Source organism: Solea solea, chromosome 9, assembly GCF_958295425.1.
Source record: "Solea solea chromosome 9, fSolSol10.1, whole genome shotgun sequence".
In the NCBI taxonomy this organism is placed as follows: domain Eukaryota; kingdom Metazoa; phylum Chordata; class Actinopteri; order Pleuronectiformes; family Soleidae; genus Solea; species Solea solea.
Window position 1 is genome coordinate 19,559,246 of NC_081142.1, and position 12,174 is coordinate 19,571,419.

Genomic DNA, 12,174 nt, shown 5'->3' on the forward strand with positions numbered 1-12,174 from the left:
GTCATGTCAGAGATGTTGGGAGTTTCTGATAGGAGGCCATTGACTTGTAGCTCGGCCGGGGGAACAGATCAACTCCTGTGAATTCGCTGTAAAATATGGGACTGGTGGTCATCCATCATTATGGTCAGACGGCACAGGCCTTTGTTTGTCCCACACTGGTCTGCACTGGACTGGTCTGGCTACTGGAAGGACGGTGATGTGTGTGTGTGTGTGTGTTGGGTGAGAGGGAGAAAAAGACAGCTGTAACAGAAACAGTGTGAAACAGAAAGCAGTGTGTGTGTGTGTGTGTGTGTGTGTGTGTGTGTGTGTGAGAGAGAGAGAGAGAGAGAGAGGCAGTTGACCTGGTGTCAATTAGGAGCCAATATCTTTCCATTCCCTGGGGGCGAGAGTGACTCTGAAACATTAAATCATTTCATTCACTTCAAACCGATCCTGCTGTTTCCGCTCTCACACTGTTTGAATCTGAAACCTCCTGCTCCTCCTCCTCCTCCTCCTCCTCCTCCTCCTCCTCCTCCTCCTCCTCCTCCCCCTGCTGCTGCTGCATGTGCTGGTCCGTTCACATTTTCAGTAAAACTAACACTGTGGATCAAAGTAGCTCGAATCCCAAAGGACGAGACGCCACAGTGACGCTTTTGTTGAGCAGGTAAAATGACAATGACACTCCCTGAGGTTCTTTTGGTTAATTTCATTTAACAGGACAACCAATAAACTCCCCATGTCTATGAACTAGTACAGTAGGTGACAAAGTTTAAAGAAATAAACCTCAAATGCAGCTCTCCCATGTAGCAATTTATCTAAGGATGGTTTTCAATGGGATTGAATGGGAAGTGAAGTTATGTACCAAAGAAAAAGTGGCTCATGTGCTGTGTGTGGATCTAAATCCAGGTAATGGCATTATTTAAACTGTTCACTGCGAAAACAGGTGATTATTCAATCAATCAAACTTTATTTATGTGGCATTTTCGTGCAAGGCAAAGCAACACAAAGTGCTTCACGGGATAAAAACATGATTAAAGAAAGCAACACATCGGCTCCCACACACTCACTCAACCAACCAACGACCGCTTCAGCCGTCAAAAGGCTACTATTACAAAGTGAAAAAGTGAGGGAAAGAAGAGAGGAAAGGAGGAGACGCTATCATGGAACAGCTGCGAGGGAAAACACCGGTGGCTAAAATACTAACGGGTGATCTGAACAGGAGGTAAAAGAGAAATAGTAACAGATAAAATAGATAATGCAATAGATCAGTAAATCAGAATTTGTTTGAGATCGTCACTCGCCGCCCAGAGCTCGACTCATCAGACGATCACTGACAGACGCAACCGTCTCAAACGTGACCGATGATTGGAGACAGTCTTTCAGTCAGACAAGTTGCTTTTAGGTTTCTATGAAGCAAGGGCTTGTTGTTTTTGTGCCGCACCTTTCCCTCTGAACTGTCATGTCAATGGTCAGAGTCTCCCATCACACTGCAGGGTTAGCCGTGAAGCTGAGGTTCAGAAAGGCTGTTAATTGAATTATTGATCACTGTACAAAATACCCTCTAATATTAATATAACTTGAGCAACCCCACGAGGGGAGCTTTTCTCTGTGTGTCGTCTCCTGCTCCTGATTTCGACAGATGCCGTGTGTCATTTCCAGCACTCGTCGTGTGACACGCGACGCATGTTGACGCGCTTTAGCTAAAGATCTGTTGACAGAAAGCTGCCGTTTAAAGTGGCGAGATGTGATAACGTACCAACACAAGATCAAGCTCTCAAGAGCAGTAATTAGAGCAAACTGGAGACGTGGGAAAAAAAAACGTCATATTAGTGAAGTAACATGTTTTTTATTGATTCTGTGTGTGTTAAGACAAGTTCCTCACTCTCTCACACACACACACACACTTTTAGAAAGTATCACACACACACATGCACACACTCTTAGGCTTTGTTGAACTTCATGCAAATTCTCTGAAAGTGATTTAGTAATAAATCCCATATTTCCGATCGTTGTTTGTTGGTGGCAGACTCCAAATGAGCTTTCCCATAAAATCCGCTCTGACAAAATGTGACAAACTATTGTTGTCCTTTGTCTCCATATCACTCTAATCCTCTTTCACTCTCTCCCTCTGTCTATGCCTCTCCCTCATCCCTCCATCCACACTCCCCAACCGCAGCGAGAGGCCTCAGTACTGACCGCTGTGAACACACACACACACACACACACACACACACACACACACACTAACACAGTGTGGGAGGCTAAGCTGTGTGGTCACATTTTACACACGTGTGTGTGTGTGTCCGTGTTAAATGGAGAGCTGGACTCTGGGCGTCAGTGGGTTTAGGCTGTTGGCCATTTTGTGCATGTGTGTGTGTTTTCTGGGGGAAAAAAAACACCTTGTGGAGACCAAAAACCTGGTCCCTAATGAGACAGAACCTCATTTCTGAGGAACTGTTAAATAAAGTTTAAGGCTAGGATTTGAATTGTGGTTAGGTTAAGGTTAAAGTTACACATTTAACTGGTTATGGTTAAGGTAAGGGATAACGGCACAGTCATGGTACAAACCTGTGTGTGTGTGTGTGTGTGTGTGTGTGTGTGTGTGTTGTTGTATGTGGGTCCTTGTGAGGACCAAACAAATGTACAAAACAGAGACATTTTGTGTGGTTCTCACAACTTTAAAGGACTTTTTTGAAGTTAAGGCCTTGATTTAGGAGGGAATGCATTACTGTATGTCTATGAATGTCCTCGGTAAGAGCGCTGCATGAGAATGTGTGTGTGTGTACAGTAGGTGGACTTGGCTGGACTTGGAAGAGGGAGAACAGAATCGGGGTATATTCTGTGCATGTGTGCAACTTGTTGGCACTTTTACAGGTTAATTGGGGACACAACTTGCATGCCTGCATCTGTGTGTGTGTGTGTGTGTGTGTGTGTGTGCTTGGCCGTTGTTGTAGGTATGCTGCAGATCAGTCTAAGCCTTAAAACCCATTGTTGTGCAATAAACCCATCCTCTCTCTCTCTCTCATCTCTCCCAACCTCTTTGTTTGACAGTCTATCCATGCTTGTGCCAATAATATGCACATGTACTGTGGTCTAACTCTCTGCAACACACGACACAACTGTAGACTCTTTTTTTTTTTAAATCAAGATATGAAAAACAAACAGAACATACACGGATTGTTAGATTTCAGAGAAAAAGACACAGATAGTGAGTGTGTGTTGTCACAGAACAGCCACAAATGGCACGAATAAGCTGCTATATAACTGTGTCAATGGTTGGCTCTCTCTCCGTCTATGACTCTAGCTGTGAAGACTACAGTAAATACAGAAAAGGAAACAATAATGCTGTTGTGACCATTCAACTACCAAAAAAAAAGACCTCGCAAAATGCAGTCTTTGAATGACGAGTCTTTTGTTTAAGGATCCAACAACAACACATTCAATTAGGAATATGTGACACCTCTGATAACTTTGAATGACACAAGCTCAGCGTCAGAGTCTGTGCTTTTAGCAGCGCTTATCCAATCCAATCCAGCTCAACTTTATTTATAAAGCACTTTGAAAGCAAACACAGCTGAAACAAAGTGCTTTCAATAACAAATAAAGTATGAAAAACATTAGACCTAAAAACAAACAATAAAACAATAAAATACAAGTGAACAGTCCATTATTGGTGCAAGTATCGGCAGTTAGAAGTCAACATTTTCACTGTTCTTTTCACTTTAGCCTCTACAGGGACTGAAAACGGTGCTCATGAAACTGTGGAAACTGGACTCAAACTGGTGATTTAACAGATTTAACACGACAATTATTTAAAGCAGTGTTTCTCAAAGACTGGGTCAGGACCCACAGGTGGGTCACCTGAGATTTTTTTGGAGGGTCCCAAAACAAAATAGCTTTTTCCAGTATAGGTTTTACAGTAAATGTTAAATTAGGCACAAATTTGCTCCTGTCACAATTTACATAATATAGTTCGGTAAACACTGATTTAACAGATTTAGTGGATGCATTATATAATAATAATAGTATACATTGATTTTAGGTAACAAAATAGTGATCCAATAGCTAGTAATAAAAAGTTCTGACCAAAGCTATGCACACAAACACTGTGGGTGAATGTTGAATAATATCTAATGTGTTGTCGTACACTGAGAAAAAGATTCTCTCTCTCTCTCTCTCTGGAAGGATTTATTGAATAATACATTTAAAACAATTAACAGGACGCATCAGATAAATACGTTCACACAACACAAAACTGAACCTAATTATTCACTACTGATTAGTGCTTGTTTATTGTCATTTAAACCACTGTATTCAGATTAAAAACACAGATCTACAAAATTACTTGTAGTACAACGTCTTTCTTTTTTGGGGGGGCACAAATACAAAAGTGCCAACAAGTTTGTGTTCACTCCCGGGAAAAATCCCCACGGTTGCTGTGAAGTCTCTCCTCATTGATAAAATAATGCCTCGCTGATTGTTGTGGATTTAGAGCTTGTTGCATTTGATCGGAGTCCGGCTGATATCGGAACCGCAGACGGGCTTAGCTCTCAGAGCCAAATCCCTCAATAACCACTCCTACACCACCCACAACAAAGAGAGGCAGCCGGCACAAGTAAACAAACGCAGGGAGAAAAATATCATCTGAAGACCCCCTCACATCTGAGTGAAGTAACGCCGCTGAATGTTCGCTATTGATGCCTTTGAAGACGCGCGCTGTTTGTCCTTGATGTAGTGTCACACACCGCGACTTTAACAGAGAGCTGTGGATTTGTAAAATGACTTTATATTCATCTCTTAACTGCGAGAAAAACAGTCAACAAATTAAAAAAAAAAGCTTTACGTTTGTGACCAAAAATACCATTAAGATAACGAGATATGGGTTTGATCACGTTGCGGCAGGGGAGTTTACGAGCAGCACTTCACTGCCAATAGTCTTCTCCCATAACACGATGCACACACACACGAGATGCAACACTAATGTGTGTAATGTCTCAATAAAAGAGATGCAACCTCTCAAAAGAAATGCAGGCATGCACTCTTTTACCCCCTCCACGTGTTTGCCTGGCTTCCTCTTTAGAGAGCAGGACAGTTTTCTCCCTCACTCTGGCCTATCCATCAGTGCCTGGCCCTCAGCTGATCCTTTCTTCCTCCTCCCTCCACCTATCCCTTCATCACGTCTTAATGTGTTTGATAAAACATCAGGCGTAGCAGGAAGGGCACAAGGCGGATGATGTGCTTTTTTTTTTGGAGGGGGCCAAAACAGGCATCGGCTAAAGGACGAGGATAAAGGGCCGAGGTTCGCCATCCGTCTGTCTCTCCCGAGTTTGTCCGTCCACTTGCTGCATTAAGAAGCCGCCCCGGCTTCTTTTCAAAACCCAGCCACTCTCATCGAACCGCTGCCTTTTGTCCCTCCTCAATCTCCCATCCCACCACCGCAGCCTCGCACCCCCACCTCTCAACTCTCCGCTGAGTGTCTGTAATGGCCCAGACGTGGGGGGGGGGATAAGGAAGTGAGAGAAATGGAGGAGTGGAGCAAGAAAAAGAGAGCAAGCGAGAGGAACCGGAGGGTGAAGGAGGGAAGGGACAAAAGCGGGAGAGAGGAGAGTGAAGGAGAGAGTGGTGGTGGTGGAGAGAGAGGAGATGCAGAGCGTGATGCATGTGGAAAAAAAGAGGCCGAGTCTTTAGGAGGAAGCCAGGCAGCACTAAGCGTCTCTGTCGCTGCCCAGTCAGGCCTGTGTCTCCCCCTGGCCACGGAAAAAAAACCCTTCCCACCTCCCCCGCTGACCACGCCGCACTCCTCTTCTTCCCCACTCACTCCATCCTCCAATCCTCATACTTTGATTTGGATTTGCTACTTTTGAAAGGACTTTCCATCAGATTCCTGTAAACCCGTTAAGTCAAAAGCTGTCTTTCATATGCAGCCCTACGGCCCGGTCGCTACAGTGTCACCAACAGGGCAGGTCATGTGGTGTACCGATTAGAACAGGTCATTTGGCATGTGAGTTGTACTTTCTATTTTCTTGAGGAAATTCACGAGTCTAAAACATCGGCTCAGACGAGAGAAGACGGGAGAAGGAAAAAGAGAACTATAACGTCAAATAAACGTGAGATCACAGACCGGACCTCTAAAAGTTCAGAGGTCGACCGTTAGACATGAAATTGGGGTTTTTGTTACCACAAGTGGGACACTGTGTCACCACAGTAACTCATGTCGTGTGAGATACTGCAAACTTAAGCCATGATAACATCTATGCTGCCATTAGTGAGCAATGTTGTGTGCTGTCATCCTCAATCAATCAAACTGAAATATTCGTCAATTACACCTACAATTTATCAGAATCTGTTCATTTACAATGCTAACCTATGGCAGCCCTCCCCCACATCTAAATTTGCTAATGCCTAGAAAACAAGGATGCATGATTTGTGAGTTTAAACTGACATATTTCCACTTATTCGATAAAATAATCTGAGGAGACAACACACCTTACCGCAGTGATGACATCCACACTCAACAGTCAGTGTGTTTACATGCATGTTAAAAGTCCGATTATAGTCAGACTAAGACAATAGTTGGGTTATCTGAGGGTCATGTTGGTCGGACTAACATACCTGGATAATTTTATTCAAAGTCTGATTACTCCTACATGTGTACGCTTAAACGGACAGGAGTCGGACTATGTGTTCAGCGCATGCACCAAAATGTCCTCCTCTGTCTTTGACACAGAAGTAGAAGAAGACGACATAGTACTTCAGTTCTGTTGGCTGGAATAAGAACAAACAACACGATGGCACCGACTAGAGCGGAAGCTGCAGAGACGACACACTTTTGGACTGATGAAGAGATGACCTTAAAAGGTAAAAGGTCAACAGGAAACTGATTCAATAGCACTAGCTTATAGAGCGATACAGACAGCACCACCTACGGAGGCCGAGTTGGACGTACATGGTCAATAAATCGAATTTCTAATCCGCATGTATCCAGTTGTCTAGTTGCCTGACTCATGTAAACGTAGAGAGAGTTGAAGTTAAACTTTGTTTGTCAGGTCATAAAATCTATTGAGTCTATTGATGTAGCTGTTAGGAACAAAACTAACACAGGAACTGAACAAAATCTACACTTGGTCTTAAGGATCACGTTACAGCACAAAAATGTGAGGTCCCCTTCTACACATGTAAACACAGCGTCAGTTTCTGTTGGATTTAAAAACAAAATACATGTATATATCGGCCAGACTGTTCAACACTGAGGAAGGAGAAAAGCCTAAGATGCAGCTTCTCCTCAAGGGCATCGGGATAAATGCAATCTTAATTTTGAGAAACACTATCTGTGGTGCCAGGCCAACAATCATCTCCACCATCAACTAATTTGTTTACAATAATTACACGAAGGTAAATTCAATGTCAGAAGCAAAACATCGCTATTTAGCTGTCACCAGCTTCATTCTGAACTGTTGCAAGTCCTCAGAAGCACTGGAACACACTGACACACACTGACACACACTGTGACACACGCACACACAGCCAGTGGCCTCAGGACTAATTGCTAGATTGGAGCAGATTTTCTAGTTCAGTTCAGGGCTGTAATTGTGAGGAGAGCAGGGAGGAATGACAGGGCTTCAAGCTGAGAGGACAAATCACCAGGGGCCACCGATTAGACTGCACTGATGTAAACGTGTGTGTGTGAGTGTGTGTGTGTGCGCTGAGGGTGAGGGGTTAAGCCAACCATCTCTCAATTCCAGGTTTCCGTGGCACTGACCTCAAACTGCCACACAAACACACACACACACACACACACTACAGAGCCCCACACAAGCCAAAGATGGCAAGGGTTTGTGTCCATGAAAGTATATAGCAAAGACAAATATGTGATTTACAAAAAAAGTATAGATTTAAAGTTGTTGGTAATAATTTAAGCTCATAATTACACACGTTTGTTTGTTTTTTGTCTGCTTTTCTGTTTTTCCTGTGTGATCCATATTCGTGTTTCCTCACTTACTCATCTCTGTTTTATGTTTAATACGTGCTAATCTCATGTGTTGATGAGTGAGGTGAAAGCTGATGGTTGTGGTTCTTCCTTGTTGTGTTTTGATCCTGTGAGGCACTGGTTTGTATGAAAGGTGGCAACAAAGGTGGAGTCTGATTCACTGATCTTAAAAAAAAACAAATACAGATTAGGAAAGGTATATATTTTTTCCCAGAGGCAATTAATCTAGGCCCATGGTTCTCAAACTCTGGTAAGTACATCACCGGTAGTACCTGAGCTTCCTCTGGTGGTACGAGTGGGGAGGAATTTTGACCGGAGTTTGTGAGAAATGAAAGAAATAACTAAACAATTACAATAATTAGAGTCACTTTATCTGCCTCCTGTGAAAAGTCTGTAGCTGACTTTGCTGCATTTTAAAGTTGGCGATAATGGCGTTACTTCAAGAACTCAATGTTTTCTCAGTGGTAGGTGCTTTGGCTATTTGCACTTTTCATTTTTCTTTCATTTGCATTTCTCTTTCATATAAGATCTATGCATTTCATTTTAGCGTCTGCAATTTGTGGTGTCGTCAAAATATTTGTATTTCTAGCTTGGTTTTGTGCACAACAGTATTCTCTATGTGAGCAGAGGACAGTGGTTTCGGTAAAATGTGTCCCAAAATCTCGCAAAAATATCAGTCCATGCAGGTTTAAGCAGGATGTTTATAGACGCTATTCCTCAATAATGCAACAGGCCAAGAAAAGTGGAAAAAAAGCCATCCAGGATCATGTGACTCATCAAAAACAAACGTCTTCTTATGAAAAATGTGTGAATATGAGATTATTTTTAGCTGAGAATTAAAATTTAAAATGTGCAAGTATCATTTCCAGTTAATATGAATTTGTAAAATGAACAGTATGTATGGCATGCACTTACTCTTGGCCTTCATGGTCCAGTGTGTAAAGATGAGGTAAAAATATTTAGTGTACAATCATCAAAGTGTATGAATTGTTGTTTTTATTACCCTAGAATAAGCCTTTTATATTAAAGCCAGTAGCAGGGTCAGCTCTACAGAGGCCACCATTTTAGACACAATGGACAAACTAAACATCTTCTTCAGTTTAAATGCTAAATGAAGGCTTAATATGTTCTCCAACTCACTTGGAAGGACCAGGTGAGGTGACGGACATTCAACAAATGACGCTACATTCTACACACTGTACCTTTATGCGTCACCCTGGTCAGCTGTGTGGGTGAGAGCATGAGAAGTACACATTTCTCGTGCTCTGTGTTAGAAACTGGTTCAAATTTCATTTCTGCAGACGGCACCTGAATCAAACCGCCAGCGCAGCGCGTCTCCACGGACACACGTAATCTGACAGCAGTCACGTTTGACCAGAGGATGAGAACGCTGGAAAGTATCTGCGCCATTTTCACCTCCACCTCACTTTCTCTGCCTGCAGGAGTCTCGCCAGACCCAGCAGGACAGGAAGGAGACACACAGAGACAGAGAGGTTGTAACTCAGACCTCACTCTGAGCAGCACTGCAGGCATCTCACTACAAGATACACTCAATCTGCATGAAAACACCAGCACAGCCAGGAGGAGTTATTCCCTCACCTAATCCTCACACATCTGGATTATTTCTAGGGTTAGTAGTTTGCTTCGAGGAGAGTAAAGAGACAGAGAAATCAGACAACCAATCAAATCGTCCTCTGTCACTCTGTCAGTCTGTCAGTTCCCACGTCAGTCAATCGTTCGGCCAATATTTCAGTTCAGCTTACCTTGCAGTGATGTCATGGTTGTCACTATGACAAGGCCTTCAGTGCTGTCTCCTGATTGGACGTCCCCCCTTTGTCCACATCAGTATTACGTCCTTGGACAGACTCCTAAAGCTGGACTTGACTGATTGTCCTGCTTCTGTTTTTGTCTCTGTTTCATGTAGTTTCTGTAAATTATCTACAGTTTTTCTTTCTCTGCCTCGATGACATTTATCCCTCCTCGTCCTTCTCTCAGCTACAGTACAGCTACATCGCGGCCTCCCCTCAGCCTCCGTCTCCCTCACCTTTCTCCCACCTGAGACGGGCTCCCTGTGTTCACCCCGCCATTCCCCACCTCCACACTCTCTCCCCCCCAGCCTCCTCAGGCCGGTCATCCCCGCAAAAACCTCCCCGTGGCCTCGGAGCTCCCAGCACCATCCCCGGCTCTCCTTCTCCCTGCCTCTCCTCCAGCTCTGCCTGCCTTTCCCCTTTTACTCTGCCTCCTTCAGCCACAGCCTTCTGCTCAGTGTTCAAGGGGAGAGCCAGTTAGGAATACTGTGGCTCTAGACGTTTTGTCCAAGCCCTAGGTCTCTTTCACTGAGGCAAGATTAGTTCATACAAAAACTCAACAATACACCACTGAAAGCCATTGTTGATATTCAACATTTTTCACATAGCGGAGCAGAATAGACAATGCGGCAGTCGGGAAAGCCCGAAGCGGACTAGAAGGGTTGATGGCTGATGGTATCTCGGCTGAACGAAGGCCTTAATCCCTTTTATACACACACACACACACATACGAGAACACACACTCTCAAGAGCCTGAAGACAGCAAAATCAATACTGCTCTCTCTGTGTCTGTGTGTGGATCAGTGGGTGGGTGAGTGTGATAGAGAGGGGGAAAAAAAGACACTATCACTGTTTGTTCCTCTGTGTGTGTGTGAGGTTGGACTGTCTTGGCACACTCTGAGATCTTTGTGTACAGAAATCTCAACAACTTGAGTTCAAATGAGCTGAAAAACCAAAACTTTTTGTGTGAAATTATGAAGTTCAGTCACTTTTGAAAATCACACGACAGTGAGATGAAGTTGACACTCGTTATTTTCTGCACTTAATATGAAATATCCTGTGTAATCTCAAGACTTAAAGTGATCTGTAACATTATTATAGTCTCTATCATCAATTTAACCATCTTTTACATTACCTTATTATTATTATTTAAACATTTTGGAGCAAAAGAGATAAACTACAAAGACACACTAAAAGATGGCATTAAACCATGAAAATATCACTTATATATATGGTTGAAGTAATTTCATTACAATATTAAAGTGTTTTTTTGTTACACAATGTGATATATGATTTTATAAAGAGACAAATGCTCCCGCACAGTGTGATACAATATAATATGATATGGTACAACACAATATAAGGTTACTTTTTGGTTTTAATGAAGTTAAGTAAAGCCATTTTAACTACTTCTGTTTATTTTTCAGTTTTTTTATTTGTCAGTTTACGAGTAAATATGTCAGATAGCTATAAAAAAAATGAACAGAACAGTGTTTCCCTGTGTCAGTCAAAGTTGAAAACACCAAATAAAACTACTTCTCCTACCACAAATTTCACCTGAACTAATATCATGAAGGATATTTCTTTTCCTGCCTGTATAATCTTGTGAAAACGACAAGTGATTAATCCTTTAGAGATTCTACCTTTGCGCTGCAACGAGCTGCAGAAATGTCGAGTTGAATCGCTGTGAAATGAAAAGCCACGGCGGCGACAACATGACAAATGAATTGATTGGATTTTTTTTTTTTTTTTAAATAGAGCACACTCTCTAATTTCCCGTCACAAGGACAGAGCGGGGATCCTGACATGGGCCTGGAGTCGGCCTGCCGCCGCCTTTATGATTGTGGCTGCTTAATGTAATGAACGGCGTGACACGTAAGACTCATAAATCATGTCACGTCGGCAGAAACATTTCATAAAACATGATTAAAAGTGTCGTGTAACATTGGAAGCCGTGGTGTCAGAGTGAGACGTGCTAATTGTGCACTAATGATATGTAATGAATGTCATCATCCCCGAGGCTTCGGCTAACGAGCTAAATGAACTGGCACTAATGGGCCTGTTAGCTTATCTTAGCACTGACATTAGCTAGCATAATAAAGGGCTGCTGACACCAGCCGGCTCTTACACACAAAAGTGTCATCTTCTTTTAAAACAACAACAACAAAAACAACAAAACAAAGGCTGATTGTTACAGATGTCGAAAAACAAACTATAGAGGATGCTGCTTTTTTTGTTTTTATAACCCGCAGCAGCATGCTCTCCTGCCTTCCTTCCACCTGGACTCCAGATCCTGATTTTGATCCAGCTGCCGGGCTTTCCCAAGGCCCCAAAGTCCGCTAGGTAGCAGAGAAGAAGAGGAGGACAAGGAGGAGGAGGAGGAGGGGGGGGGAGCAGGGG

At 43.0% G+C, this 12,174-nt stretch overlaps 1 long non-coding RNA gene across 4 annotated transcripts in view; it reads right to left on the reverse strand.

Moving 5' to 3' along the window:
• LOC131465553 (uncharacterized) overlaps window positions 1-12,174 on the reverse strand; it is a 166,456-nt gene that overhangs the window by 73,047 nt on the left and 81,235 nt on the right. The window contains exon 1 of one of the 4 annotated variants that reach the window (XR_009241323.1): window positions 9,730-10,038. The exons of the other annotated variants lie outside the window; for them this stretch is intronic. This is a non-coding gene — a long non-coding RNA (uncharacterized LOC131465553). Of the gene's footprint in view, window positions 1-9,729; window positions 10,039-12,174 lie in introns of those variants that run through there. 4 annotated transcript variants of the gene reach the window in all.